The sequence below is a fragment of the Oncorhynchus gorbuscha genome, linkage group LG12 (assembly GCF_021184085.1).
Source record: "Oncorhynchus gorbuscha isolate QuinsamMale2020 ecotype Even-year linkage group LG12, OgorEven_v1.0, whole genome shotgun sequence".
NCBI lineage: Eukaryota > Metazoa > Chordata > Actinopteri > Salmoniformes > Salmonidae > Oncorhynchus > Oncorhynchus gorbuscha.
This window is the reverse complement of record NC_060184.1, coordinates 54,988,678-55,011,676: the sequence shown is the minus strand read 5'-3', so window position 1 is coordinate 55,011,676 and position 22,999 is coordinate 54,988,678. Positions and strand designations below refer to the sequence as shown.

Genomic DNA, 22,999 nt, shown 5'->3' with positions numbered 1-22,999 from the left:
ATGTGTTGTGCATTGAAGTCCACAAGTGAAGGGGAAAGGTGAGAGAAGGAGAGTGCATAGATGCTAGAAGGGATACAACGTGGCTGCTCTGAAAGGGAACTGTGTTTACTCGTGATCGGGGGTGTATTCATTCCACCGATTCTGTTGAAAAACAGACTCAAACAAAATGGGAATAAACATACAATGGACAAACAGTTGTTTGCAACTATTGGACTAATGATTACACCCCAGATCAGCAAGATGCAAGGTGGTATTGAATGTGTCAGTGTCTGTCACCTCAAATTTTTATCTCGACCTGTGTGCACCTACGTTAACTTTCATTAATAGGCTAGATTGTAGCAACCTCATGATGTGTTTAGGGGAAATTTGAGGAACATGTAGTAGCCTAAACCTATCGCGGTTACATTGAACTGGGTGAATGGAATATGAATGACAGTCATCCAATATGCTTGAATAGAAATAAGTTTGCGAGTCAACTTGTGCAATACTTCAGGAGATAAAGAACATTGTGTTCTTTATTTCTCCTGTCACATTATTATGTAGCTTACGGCAGTCCCCAGTCATGTGGTGTTAGTTTACAAGCACACAACGACAAGAGACCGAAGCCTTGTGAGTCACTCACTGTCATGCAGCATGCACCAGGTGATCTACAGTATGGAATTCGCAACTAAATGTTTGCCAGCTGGATATCTTACAACGATTAAGTTAACTGTCTTAAAATGTGCTAAATTCTCTGCAGTTGTGCAATTGGTTTGCTAATTTAGTAGTTAAACTCAAAAAAAGAAACATCCTCTCACTGTCAACTGCGTTTATTTTCAGCAAACTTAACATGTGTAAATATTTGTATGAACAAGATTCAACAACTGAGACATAAACTGAACAAGTCCCACAGACATGTGACTAACATAAATGGAATAATGTGTCCCTGAACTAAGGGGGGGTCAAATTCAAAATTAACAGTCAGTATCTGGTGTGGCCACCAGCTGCATTAAGTACTGCAGAGCCTCTCCTCCTCATGGACTGCACCAGATTTGCCAGTTACTGCTGTGAGATGTTAGCTCACTCTCCAACCAAGGCACCTGCTAGTACCTGGACATTTCTGGGGGGGAATGGCCCTAGCCCTCACCCTCCGATCCAACAGGACCCAAACATGCTCAATGGGATTGAGATCCGGGCTCTTCACTGGCCATGGCAGAACACTGACATTCCTGTCTTGCAGGAAATCACGCACAGAACAAGCAGTATGGCTGGTGGCATTGTCATGCTGGAGGGTCATGTCAGGATGAGCCTGCAGGAAGGGTACCACATGAGGGAGGAGGATGTCTTCCCTGTAACGCACAGCGTTGAGATTGCCTGCATTGATAACAAGCTCAGTCCGATGTTGCTGTGACACACGACCGTTCCACAGGTGCTTGTTCATTAATTGTTTATAGTTCATTGAACAAGCATGGGAAACAATGTTTAAACCCTTTAATGAATATCTATGAAGTTATTTGGATTTTTATGAATTATCTTTGAAAGACAGGGTCCTTTTTTTTTTGCAGTTTAGTAAGCTAAGTAGTTAGCTAGCTTCTTCCAATATCAAGCATTTGCTTGGTAACAGCAGAGAATCCCCTGCTGGATCAAGGGCCTTGCTGGCTAATATTAGTTTTTTTGTGTGTGCAGCAAACTGAGTAACATGTTTGAGTTACTTTTGTAGTTTAGGTCAGAAACTGTACAAAATGTTCTCAATGCGTCAGCATTCTCTATGAGGATTCTAGTTATTGGCTTGTTAGCTTTTTATTATCATTCTGATGTGACGTTTTTTGGCATGGAATGCTAGGCTATTTTTAACCCCTTTTTCTACCCAATTTCGTGGTATACAATTGATAGTTAGTCTTGTCTCGTCGCTGCAACTCCCGTACGGACTTGAGAGGCGAATGTCGAGAGCCGTGCGTCCTCCAAACCACGATCCAACCAAGCCGCACTGCTTCTTGACACAGAGCCAGCCACACCAATGTGTCGGAGGATATACCGTACACCTAGCAACTATGTCAGCGTGCATGCGCCCGGCCCGCCAAAGGAGTCGCTAGAGCGCGATGGGACAAGGACATCCCTGCCGGCCAAACCCTCCCCTAACCCGGACGACGCTCGGCCAATTGTGCGTCCTCCCATGGGTCTCCCGGTCGCGGCCGGCTGCGACAGAGACTGGACTCGTACCAGAATCTCCTGTGTCACAGCTAGCACTATAGTGTAGTGCCTTAGACCACTGCGCCACTCGGGAGGCCCTGAAAATGTGTTATTTTTTAAATAAATACCTGCAGTCAGTTTGTGCACTAGGTAATAGATACAGCAGATTGTGTTCATCATTTTGCCCGTTAGATAATTGTTCATTATAATGTTTACCAGTACTATTTTCCCAAAACAGAGGTTTGAACAAGCTACATGTGTTTGTTTACAAAGAAGCACAACAAGCAAAATGGGAGCTTTGTGAGGTGAGTCACTCCTGCAGCGCAATTTAAGTGCGGTGAAATTATGAAATTTACAACAGTTTGCCAGCTATATATCAACTATTAAGTTAACTATCTAAATAAGTTTTCTCCAGTTGGAGTTTTGCTAATGTTAACGAAGTGGCTGATGTTAGTTTGCAAGATCAAGCTTCTTGGTAATAGCAGCAGAGACAATCCCCTCATGAATTAAGATCCCAGCTGCCTATTATTTGTTTTGTGCGTGCTGCAAACTGCTTTTTGAGATACTTTATGAGCTGGGTTGTCTGACCTAGGAGTAAATGTTTGTATTCGCTCGTTAGCATTTACGTAGCATCCACTTTGAGAATTCCTTAGTACTTGTTAGAATTTTGTTAGCATTCTTGTAAGTGATGTTTTTAAGGATTTTTTTCTGTTTCCCTGCAAAAGATTGCTCTCTTGTGTGCACTACCGGTAATAGTATAACCCTGGATGGCAGAGGCACGGTATGGAAATAGGTATACTGCCCAATCCTAAACCGTAGTCTTGGACTAAGAAGCATTTTTAATTGATATTCTCCATAGATCTTCCTTTTGAATCCAGGACAAGGCTCAATCTGTATCTGGGAAACTGGCCCTGTATGTTTAATGTTCCTTTCCTATATATTGTGCATATGTTGCATATGGATTGACTTAAGCATTTCTTTATGTGTTTGAAACCGAGGCATCATTCCCTTTTTTCTATGCCCGCAGACCAATAAAAAGTGTATGGATGTGGGTACACAGAACCATGAGCCACTGCGGCCCCTCATGAGTTCAATTGTTTTGTGGCCCACATCAAACTTGCCCATCCCTGATCTAGAGCCATTTTTCTATAAATATGTACTGAAAACACTGTGTGTGTGTGTGTGTGTGTGTGTGTGTGTGTGTGTGTGTGTGTGTGTGTGTGTGTGTGTGTGTGTGTGTGTGTGTGTGTGTGTGTGTGTGTGTGTGTGTGCGTGTGCGCGTGCGTGCGTGCGTGCGTTACCGTTACTCTGAAACAATGGAGGTGTCAGGGTGAATTATCTCTCTTCTCTGGCTGAGTGCTTGGAGATGTACCCAGAGTTTTGCTGAGTTGCAGGTGAATGAGTTGTTTTTCTTCTTTTCCTTCCCTTGTCTTTTCCCCTCTCCCTTTCTTTTGCTTTTCACTCTTGAGGTTCTCTAACAAGGTTGTTGGAAGAGGATAAGGTGTGTTAACTGAATAATTTACCCAGTAGAATGCTCTTGATTTATTTAATATACAGCCTGACCGAGTGGCCAGGGGTCCCCAACCACCCACCTGGCTGGTAGCCTGGTGTGTTAAACGAAACGTTCCTTTGTTTAATGTTGGGGCAGAGCAGCAGGCGCTTGGCCGCGCGTCACCACAATCTGTGTGTCTAATGGATGCCTTAAAAATACTATCAGAAATAATGTGATTTTACAGTAGTATATTTAGTTCATTCAGCCTATATGTACTGTTTGTGTTCCAGGGGCCCGTGGAGAGGTTCAGGGGGAGGAGCAGACCTCTGGCACCAACCCTGGAAGAGAGGAGGGACCACCTCATAGAGAGAAGGGGCCACAAGTAATACATTTAAAAAACATTTATGCTGTGTGTTTGAGATAGGGCTGGGCAAAATAGCACACAAATACAGTGGGGCAAAAAAGTATTTAGTCAGACACCAATTGTGCAAGTTCTCCCACTTAAAAAGATGAGAGGCCTGTAATTTTCATCATAGGTACACTTCAACTATGCCAGACAAAAGGAGAAAAAAAATCCAGAAAATCACTTTGTAGGATTTTTAATGAATTTATTTGCAAATTATGGTGGAAAATAAGTATTTGGTCAATAACAAAAGTTTATCTCAATACTTTGTTATATACCTGTTGTTGGCAATGACAGAGGTCAAACGTTTTCTGTAAGTCTTCACAAGGTTTTCACACACTGTTGCTGGTATTTTGGCCCATTCCTACATGCAGATCTCCTCTAGAGCAGTGATGTTTTGGGGCTGTTGCTGGGCAACATGGACTTTCAACTCCCTCCAAAGATTGTCTATGGGGTTGAGATCTGGAGACTGGCTAGGCCACTCCAGGACCTTGAAATGCTTCTTACGAAGCCACTCCTTCGTTGCCCGGGCGGTGTGTTTGGGATCATTGTCATGCTGAAAGACAAAGCCACGTTTCATCTTCAATGCCCTTGCTGATGGAAGGAGGTTTTCACTCAAAATCTCACGATTCATGGCCCCATTCATTCCTTCCTTTACACGGATCAGTTGTCCTGGTCCCTTTGCAGAAAAACAGCCCCAAAGCATGATGTTTCCACCCCCATGCTTCACAGTAGGTATGGTGTTCTTTGGATGCAACTCAGCATTCTTTGTCCTCCAAACACAACGAGTTGAATTTTTACCAAAACGTTCTATTTTGGTTTCATCTGACCATATGACATTCTCCCAATCTTCTTCTGGATCATCCAAATGCTCTCTAGCAAACTTCAGACGAGCCTGGACATGTACTGGCTTAAGCAGGGGGACACGTCTGGCACTGCGGGATTTGAGTCCCTGGCGGCGTAGTGTGTTACTAATGGTAGGCTTTGTTCCTTTGGTCCCAGCTCTCTGCAGGTCATTCACTAGGTCCCCCCGTGTGGTTCTGGGAAGTTGCTCACTGTTCTTGTGATCATTTTGACCCCACGGGGTGAGATCAGGTGAGATCAGGTCAGTGGTCTTGTATGTCTTCCATTTCCTAATAATTGCTCCCACAGTTGATTTCTTCAAACCAAGCTGCTTACCTATTGCAGATTCAGTCTTCCCAGCCTGGTGCAGGTCTACAATTTTGTTTCTGGTGTCCTTTGACACCTTTGGTCTTGGCCATAGTTGAGTTTGGAGTGTGACTGTTTGAGGTTGTGGACAGGTGTCTTTTATACTGATAACAAGTTCAAACCGGTGGCATTACTACAGGTAACGAGTGGAGGACAGAGGAGTCTCTTAAAGAAGAAGTTACAGGTCTGTGAGAGCCAGAAATCTTGCTTGTTTGTAGGTGACCAAATACTTATTTTCCACCATAATTTGCAAATTCATAAAAAATCCTACAATGTGATTTTCTGGATTTTTTTCTTCTTCTCATTTTGTCTGTCATAGTTGAAGTGTACCTATGATGAAAATTACAGGCCTCTCTCATCTTTTTAAGTCGGAGAACTTGCACAATTGGTGGCTGACTAAATACTTTTTTTGCCCCAGTCTATAATATCACAATATGTTTTCACATTTTGGACTGTCTTTTATGTTGTTGAGTAATAAAAGTTCTAAATTTGCTTTATGATTAGTGTGTTACCCCAGGGTGAAAACACATTCTAAGTGATTTCAATGGGTCTCTCTCCATTCTGATCTTTTTAACTGAACAGTATAAAACAAACTCCTAGGGGACCCTATACTCTTTGGCTACATTAAATGTTTTCTCTTAGCTACTTCGCCTATTCCTCTTTGATTTAAAAGATACTGTTGCACAAACAGCCTGCTGATTTAGGGCTACACCATCACTGGTACCAGGCTGTATAACTAGCTACATTTAATGTGACTCGGTACATTTTATTACTTAGCCAGCTAACTAGCGATTAGCATTTTTGACATTTATTTTACCTTTATTTAACTAGGCAAGTCTGTTTACAAATTCTTATTTACAATGATGGCCTAGGAACTGTGGGTTAACTGCCTTGTTCAGGGGTAGAACGACAGATTTTTACCTCAGGAATTAGATTTAGCAACTTTTTGGTTACTGGCCCAAAGCTCTAACCACTAGGCTACCTGCCTCCCCAAGTAGCGGCCCAACAGGACTAGCTGTTTGCAGATATAAGAAACACAAACTAATAGTGTAATTGTAGAACGCTGGTGGATTTATATTAGGAAGCAAAGTCGAAACTGCATCGTAGTCATCAACATTGTTGCATGTGCTGCATTGACCATGCAGAGACAACGCAAGTGTCCCATGGTCGAGCAACAATGAATGCGCTCCTTGAGTGACAGGGGCGGGGCTAGGTCTGTGTGGAAAGCAGCATGGGGCGAGAGAGCAGAGAGAGATGACTCAAGTGGCAGAGTAAACTATATTTAACAAACCAAACATTCAAATACCGTTATAGAAGGTAAAGTAAAAACCCAAACCAGTCCGTGCATCAATACCGGTATATCGCAAAAAACGGTATACCACCCAGCCCTAGTTTGAGATAGACCTGCGCAGACTTGCACATAATATTGTTACGTCATAGGAAATTGAAAGATTAAAAGCTTCTCCGTAAAGGGGGAGAAACTCCCAAAAGCCTGCCATACCTCAAATATCCAGGAATCATAGATGACCGTTTCCTCTCCTCGCTTCTTATCGTGTCCTGTTTACACAGACCGCCAAAGAAAAAGAGCGCCAAGCGAAGGTATCCACATCTCATCTCCTGTGTGTGATCCTCCTCTCCTCCTCCCAGGAGAATCAAATCCCTCATCTATCATTGACCTCGTTATAAAAATAGATAATCTAACTCCGCCATCACATCTTTTACCATCTCTCCCTTTTCCTCCATTTTCTCTTTTCATCAACTCTGTACTATAATGGCTGACAGGACTGAATGAGTTGATCCCGAATGGCCTCCTGTCCTGGCCAGGTTGGGGGTCATGGAGCAAAGGACACAAGGAAAGGAAGCTATCTGCCTCGATTGAGACACTGCCACTGTGTTCCCTCTGCTTTGTGCCTCCTCTTTCGAGGCCCATTAAAACTAGCTAGTGAGGGTAATGTCTGTGTGTGTCTGTGTGTGTGTGGTTAATTTAACAGCATCACTGAAGGTAACTACAGTAATTACCCATGGTTCCCTTTGATCCTGCCAGACAATGTTTCCCAGGTTCTAATGCCCGTCAAAGACTCTGGAGCAGCTGCTCAATTTGTGCAGTAACCTTTTCTAACTCTGCTGAGACAAGAGAGAGACAGGCAGGCTTTCACCTTTCCCTCTCTATACCTCAGGAATGAGCACTGTATTTTTCAGTTCGGCGCTAACTAACCAGACCTGGGTTCAAGTGGTATTTGATTAATTTTCAAATACTTTTCTGCACTTGATTTGAGTGCCTAGACGTGTGGGTTTTGCAGTTTTTGGACTATTCCATGGGTTCCATTGTGCCAGGCTAGCTCAAACAAGCACAGTTAGTCATTGAAGGTGTGAAAATACATTTTGAACCCAGTGTGTGGGTTAGTCCCCTCCTATACTCTCTGTTCACCAATGACAGTGTGTCCATGCATGACTCCAACGCCACCAGCTGATGACACGACGGTGGTAGGCCTGATCACCGACGAGACAGCCTACAGGGAGGAGGTCAGAGACCTGGCTGTGTGGTGCCGGCACAACAAGGCTCAGAAAATTGCCAAAGACCCCAGCCACCCAAGCCATAGACTGTTCACTCTTGATACCGCATGGCAAGAGGTACCAATGCACCAAGGCTGGAACCGAAAGGCACCAGAAACAGCTTCTGTCCCCAAGCCATAAGACTGCTAAACAGTTAATCAAATGGCCGCCCAGACTATTGCATTGACCTTTTTTTGCACAGACTCTACCCACACACTGACACGCCAACACACTCATACACACACACACACTACATACGCTCACACACACATGCATATTGATGCCACACACAAACACACACGTACTTTCACACCACTTACATTGCTGTTTATTATCTATCCTGATTGGCTAGTTGCTTTTACCCCTACCTACATGTACACATTACCTCAACTACCTCGTACCTCTGCACATTGACTCGACTGGTACGCTTAAAACTTTTTTTTAAAATGTCATTTGACAAATTTTACAGTAATTTCCTTTTTGGAATAATGAACAAATTATCGTAAAATTACAGTAATCATTTCTAATTCAAAAATCTTACTGTAATTTTACAGGTAACCTTTTCATACGTGAGTTCCAAATATATCCAACGGTCACCCCAGTGTGAGTTGTTTTATGTACGCTATGTCAGAATGCACTGTTTGCGACAGGACAGTAAACGCAACAGGACAGTAAACACGTGCTGCCTGCTAATTACATTTGAAGTCGGAAGTTTACATACACTTAGGTTGTAGTCATTAAAACTCGTTTTTCAACCACTCCACAAATTTCTTGTTAACAAACTAGTCCTATATAAAAGGCCGTTCAGCAAGGAAGAAGCCGTTGCTCCAAAACCTAACCCTAACCTGCATATGGGGACAAATAACGCACTTTTTGGAGAAATGTCCTCTGGTCTGATGAAACAAAATAGAACTGTTTGGCCATAATGACGAATCGTTATGTTTGGAGGAAAAGAGGGAGGCTTGCAAGCCGATGAACACCATCCCAACCGTGAAGCACAAGGATGGTAGCATCATGTTGTGGGGGTGCTTTGCTGCAGGAGGGACTGGTGCACTTCACAAAATAGATGTCTTCATGAGGCAGGAAAAGTGTGTGGATATATTGAAGCAACATCTCAAGACATCAGTCAGGAAGTTAAAGGTTGGTCGCAAATGGATCTTCCAAATGGACAATGACCCCAAGCATACTTCCGAAGTTGGGGCAAAATGGCTTAAGGACAACAAAGTCAAGGTATTGGAGTGGCCATCACAAAGCCCTGACCTCACCTCTGTTGGCAGAACTGAAAAAGCATGTGCGATCAAGGAGATCTACAAACCTGACTCTGTTACACCAGCTCTGTCAGGAGGAATGGGCCAAAATTCACCCAGATTATTGTGGGAAGCTTGTGGAAGGCTACCTGAAACGTTTGACCCAAGTTCAACTATTTAAAGGCAATGCTACCAAATACTAATTGAGTGCATGTAAACTTCTGATCCACTGGGAATGTGATGAAAGTTTTTCTGCATTGACTCCTTTTTGCATTAACTCTTTTGAGTCATCACATATGTTTCTGTTACTGTTTATTATCTACTGTGTTGCCTAGTCACTTTATCCCTACTTAGATGTGCATACAGTGCCTTTGGAAAGTACCCCTTGACTTTTTTCACATTTTGTTACTTTGCAGCCTTATTGTAAAATGGACAAAAGAAAATAAATCCTCATCAATCTACACACAATACTCCATAATGACAAAGCGAAAACAGGTTTTTAGAAATGTTTGCTAAAAATAAATTGAACAAAAATATCTTATTTACATAAATATTCAGATCCTTTGCTATGCGACCTGAAATTGTGCTCAGGTGCATCCTGTTTCCATTGCTCATCCTTGATGTTTCTGCAGCTTGATTTGAGTCCATCTGTGGTAAATTCAATTGATTGGACATGATTTGGAAGGCACACACCTGTCTATATAAGGTCCCACAGTTGACAGTGCATGTCAGAGCAAAAACCAAACAGTGAGGTCGAAGAAATTGTCCGTAGAGCTTTCGAGACAGGATTGTGTTTGAGGCAGAGATCTTGGGAAGGGTACCAAACAAATTCTTCAGCATTGAAGGTCCCCAAGAACAGTGTCCTCCATAATTCTTAAATGGGAGAAATTTGGAACCACAAAGACTCTTCCTAGAGCTGGCCGCCCGGCAATCAGGGGAGAAGAGCCTTGATCAGGGAGGTGACCGATATCCTATTTTTATTCATTTGCAAAAAAATTCTAAAATAACTTTTTGCTTTGTCATTATGGGGTATCAATTTCATCAATTTTATATTTGGGCTGTAATGTAACAAATTGTGGAACAAGTCAAGGGGTCTGAATACTTTACGAAAGCACTATATACCTCAATTACCTCGTACCCCATCACATCGTCTAGGTACTGGTAATCCGTGTATATAGCCAAGTTATCGTTACTCATTGTGTATTTATTCCTTGTTTATTATTTTTATTTTCTGCATTATTTGGAAGGGCCCATAAGTATGCATTTCACTCTTAATCCACACTTGTTGTTTACGAACCATGTGACAAATATTAACTTTTTTTTAGCCACAAGACCCATTTTTATACTAGCATCAGGCTCTAAGTACTAATACTCCAGGCTACAGTACTTTTATGTAAATTAAGAGGCTGTTGCCTTGGCCTGCTTTTAGAAACTTCATATCACCTCTTAGAGGAGGAGAACCTGTGGGACGATCTGCATATTCCTTTGATCTCCATCAACCAGGTCTTAGGGAGCAGTCATCATTAAAGAAAAAGAGGATGGCGAGACAGACTGGGGGCCTCTTACTCTAGCCCTTCTGCTACCTATACCTGACGCTGCTAACACTACCACTCCCCCACCGTAAGATCGTCCTTCTCTGAAGCATGAAGCTGCCCTTCGCTTCAAACAGCTCCTTGAGGTGCGGTCAAAGCCACTCTGTCCTTCACCACCGGGTCCAGTGATCGAGGTGCGCTGCCCTTGGATAGAGTGTTTGTTTTCCTCCTCTCTCTCTTTCCTTTCTCCTCTGTTTATCTGTCTCTCCGTTCGTCACGTCCCTGAACCGGCTCACACAGACAGAGCTGTGTGTTATACACACACAGACAGAAAGAGAATTTCCCCACCATTCTTAGTCAGCAGCTCAAATCGACCGTAGCCAGGAAGGACAAACTATTCAACAATGACAGAAACTTTTATTTTAAAACGTTTTACACAATTGAATAATGCAACCAAACCATATTACACACTTGAATAATGCAACATTTCACAAGCATGTACTCTATGTGCTGACAATTTAAAGGGTTTATTTTCTCATCTGTAGGCTACATTCATTATATTTTAGCTTCAGTACAAAGCACAGTTGCTATATCAGCATGTCTTCTTCATTAGCCTATCAAAAATGAACAATTAACCCTCTCATATGAATAGAAAAGTACAGTAGGCCTACCTTACAACATTACAACAAACCAGGCTTCATTTTTTTATCAATATCATGCAAATCATGTGAGTTCACCGTGATTAACCGTTTTATATGGAAACCCACCCCCTCCAAACAAAAATGCCTCATGATTTGTCAAAGTGGACAATTAGTCTGTTCTCAGTCTGATTACCACAGCTGCCGGTAGCCTAGAGAAGCCTATGCGCTCTGATCCCATCTGGACTCGGGGAAACGTCATGTTTTTATAGCCTCGGCTATGTAGTTGTAGCCTAAAATAGGCCAATTTATTTGTGTTCTGAGAAAATGTGATTGTGATCAAATGTGGTTTATATTGACACTTCGGTTGCCTAGGCTACCTAGGCCTTTTTAATACAACATTATTGACTGGAATTAATCAATCAACACAATAGTGATGACATACTGTATGAGTATCTTTTTAATGAGTTTTAATTACAGATTCGAAGAAGATTTGGAAAATGGGATTCACCAGAGACTTACTCATACCAAGTGGATTCCGATTCAGATCAACTTTATTATCCCACCAGGGGGAAATTAATTTGGTCATGTGCTTACAAAGACAGTACATAAAACATGACACAGCAACTACACAAAATAATTCATTCAGAGCGCTATAGCTATACATTTTAAAGTGAAATGGCAATATGCTGTGTATTCGAAGGACCAACAGACAATCTATAATACAGCCTAACAGCTGTTGGAATGAAAGAGTCCCCATATCTATCATAATCTACCCTTGTCCGGCTACTGCTGAAACTGAATTTTGAGTGAAGGGGATGAGCACTGTCCTGTAAAATGCTTTTAAGTTTTAGGAGGAGGAGTTTTGTGTACAGCTTGGTGGCTGATTCTTGATCTATACCAATTATTCTTCCCGCGGTCTTAATCAAGCGCTGAAGCTTGACTTGGTTTCGCACTCGCATGTTTTCTGAAGTCCAAAGGACGGCACTCTCGGCAAGACAGATTTATAGAACATTTGTAAGATATGGCAGTCGTTAGAATGGTTCAGTTTACGTAGGATACAAACAAGTTTGGAGCAAACCATGTCGAACTTAGTTTCCTATTTTTTTTGCAGCTTATAACTTCTGCCAAGGACAGCTCCTCATTTAGGTACGGGTTACATATATTAAAGAGTTCTGACAATGTGTTTTCCAGTTAAGTTTTCAGGGAATATGCGTCTTTATAAAATTCTTCCTCATAATATGCCACAGTATGCCCTTGCTCTTCCCCGACTTCCATTGGAATTGTCTTATGTCGTTTTGGAATTATCTTATGTCGTTTTGGTCCTAACGTATTTATTTGGTTCCAGAACTGTTGAGTTCTTGTCTGTATTTCCTCAAAGGTGTAATACCTGCCCTCTTTGATATCTCAGTTTGAATAGTCTTATTAAGCATGCTGCTTTTTCTTCAGTTCCTTAATTAAATGTTTTCTTGTATTCCTACATTTACCCTTTAGAAAGAAGTGCTCAGCCTGGCTCATTACAAGCCATAGGTCCATTAACCCGTTCCAATAAGGCTGTTCAGTTTGTAAATGTTCCTGGACTTGGGGATGTAGTCTTTATTCACATGATCCTCCCCACCCCCCCCATTTCAGCATATATGATATCACAAAATGTTTCATACCATTTCTCGAAATCAAATTTTGGCTCTTGAAATCCTTGTGGCGTTTCGATGAGTTCTAACCGAGCTCTGCATGCTATTTCGGAACATGTCATTTGTCATTTGTAGTAATGGCACATGTTTTTATTAATTTAGGCCTATGCGGAGTATGTACACTTTGCCCAGAATGATAGAAAGTAATAACTGGTTGAGAAAGTTCATGGCCAACAGAAAAGGTCATAAATAAGACTGAACAGAAAGACGACTTTTTTTTACTCCTTCAATTAAGTCAAAACATCCCCATTCTTCAATATCTGTAGCCGACTGTCTTTTTACAAAAAAGTGTAAGTGTGAAGAGGCTCTTGGTGACCCTCTCAAGGTTTGGGGGGGGGCGGGGGTGTTTTGTTTGGTTGTTAAGGAGTGTGCCTTTGGTGGGAGAGAAAGGGAAAGCCCACTTCGTAAGAAGAGCAACGCATCACTTGTTACTTCTTTCCTGTGCTTTCTCATCTTTCTATTCTAGTTAGGCTCACATCTATATATTTTCTCTGATGGCACAACCCCCCCCCCATCCCACCTCACTTCCTTCTTACCATGCTTTAGTTGGGAGTTTGCCTATTCCAAATCTGCATCCCAAGTAAGTAAGATGGCGCTGACAGATATGGCAGCTCTGCTTCTAGTTCCTTAGCAACTTTGCAGTATTTTGTTTTTTGGGGTTATTTCTTACATTATTAGCCCAGATTTTTTTGGGTGCTATTACATACAGTCGGAAATAACTTTTGATATCAGAGCGGCGGTAGCTCGCCAGCAATTCGACCAAGAATACGACTTTCCAGAATTGGATCCTTTGAACTTATTCCAGAGGCTGCCAGCGGAGAAGTGGTATTCGAAGGGGACTTCTAGTCCGAGTCAGGAGGCGTGCACACCATCAACCGCTTTCGAGTATATTACTCGCTAATGTTCAGTCTCTGGATAATAAAGTAGACTAGCTCAGGGCGAGGATCTCCTGCCAGAGAGACATCCGGGATTGTAAACATACTCTGTTTCAAACATGGCTCCCTTGGGATATACTGTCCCCATTCATTCAGCCATCTGGGTTCTCAGTACATCGCGCAGTAAGGAATAAAGAATTCTCCGGGAAGAAGAAAGGCGGGGGTGTGTGTTTCATGATTAACCACTCATGGTGTGATTGTGATAACATACAGAAACTCAAGTTATTTTTTTCACCCTACCTAGAATACCTCAATCAAATGCTGACAGTATTACCTCCCAAGATAATTATCGTTGTTCATATTCATAGACGTGTATATTCCCCCTCAAGCCGATACCACGACAGCCCTTAACCTCTAGCGACGAGCAATCCCGTATCCGGGAGCGTAATCATAGCCTCAAGCACATTACCATAACGCAACATTTCCTATTCATGAAAATCGCAAATGAAATGAAATAAATATATTCAAACACAAGCTTAGCCTTTTGTTAACAACACTGTCATCTCAGATTTTCAAAATATGCGTTACAGCCAACGCTAGACAAGCTTTTGTGTAAGTTTAGCATGGCATAATGCTATGCTAGGCTGTGCTGGCAGCAGGCAACATTTTCACAAAAATAAGAAAAGCAACCAAATTAAATCATTTACCTTTGAAGAACTTCAGATGCTTTCACTCAGGAGACTCCTAGTTCGATAGCAAATGTTCCTTTTTTCCAAAAACAATATTTTTGTAGGCGAAAAACATCACGTTTGTTCATCCTGCTTGGCTGAGAAATCGACAGAAAAATACTTCAACTATAATGCATTAGCATAACGCAACTTTTTCTATTCATGAAAATCTCAAATGAAATGAAATAAATATATTGAAACACAAGCTTAGCCTTTTGTTAACAACACTGTCATCTCAGATTTTCAAAATATGCTTTTCAACCAAAGCTACACAAGCATTTGTGTAAGAGTATTGATAGCCTAGCATAGCATTAAGCCTAGCACAAAACAAGAAAAGCTTTCAAATAAAATCATTTACCTTTGAAGAACTTCGGATGTTTTCAATGAGGAGACTCTCAGTTAGATAACAAATGTTAATTTTTTTCCAAAACTATTATTTGTGTAGGAGAAATCGCTCCGTTCGTCACTTTTGGCTAAGAAAAAAAAAATCATTCACTACAACGCCAAACTTTTTTCCAAATTAACTCCATAATATCGACAAAAACATGGCAAACGTTGTTTAGAATCATCCTCAAGTTGTTTTTCACATATCTATTCGATGATAAATCCTTCGTGGCAGTTGGGTTTCTCCTCAGTAGCAAACGGAAAAGTACTTGCAGCTGGAGATTACGCAATAATTGCAACGGAGGACACCAAGTGACCCCCTGGTAAATGTAGTCTCTTAGGGTCAATCTTCCAATGCTGCAGACACCTTGGGGAAAACGTGGAAAAGGTAAGCTGACTCCTTGCTCCTCCACAGCCATATAAGGAGTCATTGCCATGAGGCGGTTTCAAAAAATGCGGCACTTCCTGATTTGTATTTTTATCTGTTTTTTTTCTGTAACATCAGTTCTGTGGCACTCACAGACAATATCTTTGCAGTTTTGGAAACGTCAGTGTTTTCTTTCCAAAGCTGTCAATTATATGAATAGTCGAGCATCTTTTCGTGACAAAATATCTTGTTTAAAACGGGAACGTTTTTCCTCCAAAAATTAAAAGAGCGCCCCCTATATCGAAGAAGTTAAAGAACTATACTGGACTTTATGCAAACTGGAAACCACATATCCTGAGGCCGCATTTATTGTAGCTGGGGATTATAACAAAGCGAATTTGAGGAAAACACTACTGTTCCACCAACACATTGACTTTAACCTCTCTTGGGTAGGGCAGTATTTGGATGACAAACGTGCCCAAAGTAAACTGCCTGTTACTCATGCCCAGAAGCTAGGATATGCATATGCATGGTAGTATTGGATAGAAAACACTCTGCAGTTTCTAAAACTGTTAAAATAATGTCTGTGAATATAACAGAACTGATATGGCAGGCGAAAACCCGGGGAAAATCCATCCAGGAAGTGGGATTTTTTTGTTGTTTTCCATTGAATGCCTATTGATTATGTTATGGGTTAGGGCCCAGATTGCAGTTCCTATGGCTTCCACTAGATGTCAACAGTCTTTAGACATGCTTATAGGCTTGTATTTTGAAAAACGACGAGTAAAAATACCTTTTGGTCAGTGGACAGGGGAAGTATGCAGAGCTGGAATGGGCGTGTGACCATGAGCACGCTGTTCGTTGGTTTTCATTTCTATTGAAAATCCTATTGTGATTAATTATTTAGACAATAGACAACCTGAGGATGAATTATAAACATCGTTTGACATGTTTCGACTAACTTTACCGATACTATTAGGATGTTATTCGTCTGCATGTTTTGACCGCCCTGGAGCCAGTGGATTACTGAACAAAACGCACCCACAAAACAGTGTTTTTGGGACATAAAGAGGGACTTTATAGAACAAAACAAACATTTATTGTGTAACAGGGAGTCTTGTGATTAATTTTATCACTATTTCTGACTTTTGTGACTCCTCTACTTGGCTGGAAAATGTTTGTATGCTTTTGTAAGCGGGGCGATGTCCTCAGATAATCGCATGGTGTGCTTTCGCCGTAAAGCCTTTTTGAAATCTGACAAAGCGGCTCGATTAACAAGAAGTTAATCTTTAAATCGATGTTTGACACTTGTATATTTTATTTTGAATTTGGCACTCTGCAATTTCACCGGACGCTACTGTCCCACCTGCCCAGAAGATAATACTCGCACTGGTAAAACATTGGACCATAGACCATAACTCAACTTTTTGAAATGCCTACAAGGCCCTCCCTTTGGCAAATCTGATCACAACTCTGTTTTTCTCCACCCTTCCTATAGGCAGAAATAGGCAGAAATAGGAAGTACCTGTGCTAAGGTCTATTCAACACTGGTCTGACCATTCGGAATCCGTGCTTCCAGATTATTTTGATCACGCGGACTGAGATATGTTCCGGGTAGCCCCTGATAATAAGATAGACGGTGACCGAGTTCATCGGGAAGTGTATAGGGGATGTTGTTCCCACTGTGACTATTAAAACCTACCCAAACCAGAAACCGTGGATGGATGGCAGCATTCGTGCAAAACTGAATGTGTGAACCGCATTTAACCATGGCAAGGTGACTGGGAAAATGTCCAAATACAAAACAGTGTAGTTATTCCCTCCATATGGCAATCAAACAGGCAAAACGTCAGTACAAAGTGGAGTCGCAATTCAACGGCTCAGACACAAGACGTATGTGGTAGGGTCTTCAGACAAAGTGAAAACCAGCCACGTCGCGGACACAGACGTCTTGTTTCCGAACAAGCTAAACCCCTTCGCCTGCTTTGAGGATAACACAGTGCCACCGACACGGCCCGCTACCAAAGACTGTGGGCTCTCCTCTGTGGCTGACGTGAGTAAGAGAATTGAGCTTGTTAACCCTCGCAAAGCTGCCGGCCCAGCGGCATCCTTAGCCACGTCCTCAGAGCATGTGCAGACCAGCTGGCTGGAGTGTTTACGGACGTATTCAATCTTTCTCTATCCCAGTCTGCTGTCCCCACTTGCTTCAAGATGTCCACCATTGTTCCTGTACCCAAGAAAGCAAAGGTAACTGAACTAAATTACTATCGCCCCGTAGCACTTCTGTCATCATGAAGAGCTTTGAGAGGCTAGTTAAGGATCATATCACCTCTCCTTACCTGACAACCTAGACCCACTTCAATTTGCTTACCGCCCCAATAGATCCACAGACGAGAAGGTGGAAAGCTTCAAGTTCCTCAGCCTACACGTCACTGACAATTTTGATATGCTCCACCCACACAGACAGTGTGGTGAAGAAGGCGCAACAGCGCCTCTTCAACCTCAGGAGGCTGAAGAAATTTGTCTTGGCCCCGAAAACCCTCACAAACTTTTACAGATGCACCTGTCAGGCTGTATTACCGCCTGGTATGGCAACTGCACCACCCGCAACTGCAGGGCTCTCCAGAGGTTGGTGCAGTCTGCCCAACGCATGACCGGGGGCAAGCTACCTGCCCTCCAGGACACCTACAGTGCCAAATGTCACAGGAAGGCCAAAAATATAATCGAGGACATCAACCACCCGAGCCACAGCCTGTTCACCTCGCTATCATCCAGAAGGCAAGGTCAGTACAGGTGCATCAAAGCTGGGACCGAGAGTCTGAAAAACAGCTTCTATCTTAAGGCCATCAGACTGTTAAATAACCATCACTAGCCGGCATCCATCCGGTTACGCAACCCTGCACCTTAGAGGCTGCTGCCCGAGATACATAGACTTGGAATCACTGGCCACTTTAATAATGTTTAAATAATGTTTACTGCTTTACTCATCTCATATGTATATACTGTATTCTGCTGTATCTAATATTTATATATTTCTTAATTCCATTATTTTACTTTTAGACTTGAGTGTATTGTTGTGAATTGTTAGATATTACTGCACTGTTGGAGCTAGGACACCTGCAATAACATCTGCTAAAAATATGTATGTGACCAGTAAAATTGGATTTGATTTGAAATGGCACCCTATTCCCTAGTGCACTACTTTTGACCAGAGCTCTATAGCGAAAGGGAACAGGTAAAGGTTTAGTGTGGAACACAGTAAGATGACGAACATACACTTCCTTCTCCGTAACCCTCTGGGAATGTCTCATCCAAAAGGGTGTGTCCCAAAATAGCACCCTATTTCCTTTACAGTGCACTACACTTGACCATGCACTACATAGTGCCCTATACAGTATGGAAATAGGGTGCCATTTGGGACACATCCAAAAGAGCTGAGACAGGAGCGCTTGTGACCGTGTAGAGTTCCTATCTGACCTCTAAACCAGAGGTGACAGTGACATCACCTAGGCCCGGTGACAGACGGGGCCAAATATGTCTGTAGACTTCCGTAGAGTGATCATGCTGAAGGAGCCACCGTGGACAGAGAGGTATTCATTTCCTGTGTTGAAGAGAAAGGCAGGATGCTGTAAACCAGCCAATCACCTTTGGCCTGGCGTAGCTGTTGACGAGGCTGTGAGTGTGTGTCATTTCCATAACACTACCAGGGTTCTGTCACAGCTACACACGCGCTCGCTCCCACACACACGGCTTTGTGTGTGTATAGCTGTGACAGAACCCTGGTAGTGTTATGGATATGACATACACACTCACAGCCTCGTCAACAGCTACGCCAGGTCAAATGTGATTGGCTGGTTTACAGCATTGTACCTTTCTCCTCCACTCTGTTCAACACAGGAAATCTCTGTCCACGGTGGCTCCTTCCGACAGAATTATCACTCTACGGAAGTCTACAGCCATATTTGTCCTGAGAATGTTGTAAAAAAAATTGCATACAGAGGTCGGCATACACTGATCTGATTTTTAGCACAAAGTAGCCAGAATATCCCGTCTTTACTACTGTAACAATTAAAGGTAGGCTCAGCGATATGACTTAGATGCAGAAAGGAAACGGCATAGAGGGTCAATCTCTGCAACAACTAAGTGCGTTAAAGCAGAAGGCTCAACTTCTCAGCTGTTTTGGTCCCTTGGCTACCTTGCTGTAACAGAGTGACGCAAACCAATGCACATGCACAGATACTGTGTGTGACTGTGTGAGAGCCAAGTGTTGCATCTCTCTCATACCAATATCTGCGGTACTTCTCATGGTAATGTCATTTAGGTGAATCTACATTTAAGCAAGATTTTGCTTCATTAACAAATTAGCTGAATGGCATCCTTGCTAGTTTTTGGGGGGAAATCTGAACGCTGACAAACACACAAACAAACACTATTTTTTTTTTGTTCCCTTTGAGATGGATATTGATTGATCCACATCCCTATTTAGAGCCAAGCGGCTAGATCGTAATTGGAATTGATTTCTTTCATTGATCTGTTCAGGACAGGTGCCAGCTAACGTCATACGGTGTTGTGCTTCTGTTCCTGTGTGTCCACTCTGCGTGGTGCTGAATACCATGGGTGTGCGTCCCAAATGGCACCCTATTGCATATGTGGCGCACTACTTTTGATGCAAAGTATATTGAAAGCAGCTGCTTCCACACAGGTGCGGTTCCTGAGTTAAGGAAGAAATGAACATCACATCCCATGGGTAGTGTCGTGTATAAAAAGGCCCAGTTGCCCGTTATTTTGGCTACCATGTCTAGAAGAAATCATCAAATGCGACACTTTATGTTGGTGTTTTCTTTATTTGGGCAGTTACCTGTATGTGTACTGTATATAGGGAATAGGGTGCCATTTGGGACACTCAGTATGTTCTTCCCTCCCCCACTGCACTACACCTCTGTGGTCTGTCTTGTAAGAGTTAAAGCTGAAGAACTCCGTCCTCCTTTCTTCCTCCCCATGCGGTCGCTACCTCCTTGTTCCCTCCCTCCATCTGCTCTGGGATAAAACAAGTAGTTCTGCAAACACTGATTTTAATTTCCCCCCTGACCGACCCTGCGCTCCTCAGAGAGACGGCAGAGATCCTGCTCTACACACACACACAGACACACCTCAATGTCCCGGACGAATCCCTAACCTCCACAGGAGAAATTAGCGTTTAGTACGCATGTAGGAAAAAGCAATTGAGCACAGATGCATCTTTTTGAGTGCACTCACGACACAAACAAATATGGAATGATCTGATTCCTTCCCACTTGGTGGATACGTAGAATGCAGCTCTGTGTTTTGATATTGAAATGGCATGTGCAGTCCTAATATAGTTGAGGGTCTGGTACCACAGACACTCCGAGAGCTTTTTTAGAGGAGAGTACCGTGATTATGGAAAGGAGGCTGGGAACATGCTCGCTGGACATGGCACCCCCCCTCTCCCCTGCATCCTGCCCTTATCTAGCAGAGATCCAGAGCTTTCATCCTGGCTAAGACCTGGGGGAGGTTGGCCTGGCCTCCACTGGGCCGGCTGCTGCTGTTGTCCCCCCCCCCCCTTCCCTCTCCCCCTGACCCTCCATTCCAGACCCCCTTCCGTCCTCCACCCGTCCTCCTCCAGCCTGTGTCTACATCCCAACTGGTATCCTATTCCCTATATAGTGCACTACTTTTGACCAGACAATAGTAGTGCACTATGTATGGAATAAGGTGGCACTTGGGATGCAGCTCTTATCTTTCAGCCCCAGATGAGCACTCTCACCTACAGGCGGGATTACATGTCTCTCACCAGGCCTGTCTCTTTGTGTGGTTGCTGTACGGCTCTCTCCCTGTAAGTCCTCCTGCTGTTTGAAGGTTCTGTTTGTTCTAGCTCTGCGTGAAGCACCAGGTTTTCTTGATAGATTTTTTATTTTTTTTTAATATGAAAAGAAGCAGAGAATCAAGAGAAGCCTCCTCTCTCTTTATTCCACTGACTGAGACAAGACCAGCACTGCTCCATCTGCTTCATCTAATCTTATTCATTGTGATCTAATAGGAAAAGCTGATCCTAAGTCAGCACTCCTATTCTGAGACGCTCCATACACACTACCCCTATTTATCGGTTGCCTTGTGGATGAAGATAGAATTAACACAATTCAGCTAATTTCATTCTCTGTAATTTCTTGTACTGTTTGTTCTTGTTTATTCAGGACCTCTGCCTTGGGACAGAGCCATGACCAGTCTGGAGCCAGACAGAAGACTGGACTCCACACTCTGACTGAAACCTTCAAGCACAAAGTAAGTCGGGCCAAAACCATAACACGATCAAGGGCCAAAACAGTGGAGAGAGCGAGAGGAAATGCATAATCCTAGACCACAACATTGTGCTTGATATGCCTGTTCCTTAACTGGGTTGTCATTACAACAAATTATAGGCCTATGTTCCCACATGTCAACCAATCAGGAAGACATCAGATCAGCGGCCGGTCTGTGTATTGTTTGGGCGACTGGCTGCTGTCCCTGTCTGGTTGTGTCTCAAACAACAACCTATTCCCTATATATTGCAATACTTTTGACCAGGGCTCATTTGGAGCTCATTGGGGATTCAGCCTCTATCTGTCTGCAGCACAACCATGCTTACATGACCCATTGACCGCTGGGCCTTATCCATCCACCATCCATCTGATCCATCCGGCCTCCTCAGCACATTCCATTCCACGCGGATGGATACGTCAAGTGAACCGGTCCGACTAGAGCACTGCCATGGCCCTACCGTAACCCTGGCGACCTGGCTGTTAACGTAAACACCAGGCCTGACTTTTCACCTCTTGGCCTTACCTACTTATCTGGGTAACCCTGGGAAGGTCTGGCCCAGGCGACATAGCCACGGTTTCCTGGTATTTCCGTCTCGCTTTCTGTTTATCTGTCTGTCTCTCTCACTCTCTCTATATTCGTCTACTGCCAGGCAAGCCCTGTCCATCTGTCCTCAGCCCATCCCTGACCCCTGAACCCTGGTAGATTTTGAAGCCATGCACTAGATTAAGTGTCTCCGTTTGTGACCTCATGTTCCCCTTGAGACTTGGGTAGCGACGTCTCTACGGGGAATGACGAGGAATATGATGCTGATGTAGAAAGCTAGTTAAATACAAAAGTAGTATATTGAGGTTAATTCATACAGTATAAACACATTATCAGATAAAACACATTTGCCAGCAATCCATTTCTTTGTATGTCAAGAGTCACTGCTCATACTCATGTTGCTAACCTGCCGTGTATGAACATTGTTCTCATCCTTGTATGTGTGCTCACGTAATCAAAATGCCCTCCAAAGGAATGACAACCGCAGAAACAACAACCACGAAGCTGTCATATGAGCCCATGTTGGGAGGAGCAGTCAGAAATCTGTGGGGTGGGATTCGTGTTGGTATAACTCCTCCTGCTTTCTCGCTCCAGTTAACCCCACCAGCTTGCCTCTGGGCCGACCCCGTGTTTGTCTGCTGCTGCTCAATGCTGTGCTCATGTCATTATCATCCGACGCAGGTGTGCAGGGGAGACCCACCTAATGCACTACTATATCACCACCCCCTAATTCACAATACACTACCCCCTCATTCACCACTGCACCACCCCCTGATTCACAATACACTACCCCCAATTCACCACTACACCACCATACTAATACCCCCTACCATGAACTGAGAGAGTGGAC

General features: G+C 43.1%; 1 protein-coding gene across 1 annotated transcript in view; it reads left to right on the top strand.

The window, feature by feature from the left end:
• LOC123991132 (zinc finger protein 438-like) overlaps window positions 1-22,999 on the top strand; it is a 105,960-nt gene that overhangs the window by 65,823 nt on the left and 17,138 nt on the right. The window contains exons 2-3 of the mRNA XM_046292361.1: window positions 3,952-4,043; window positions 21,501-21,588. The gene's annotated coding sequence lies outside the window, so the exon portion shown is untranslated. The remainder of the gene's footprint in view (window positions 1-3,951; window positions 4,044-21,500; window positions 21,589-22,999) is intronic.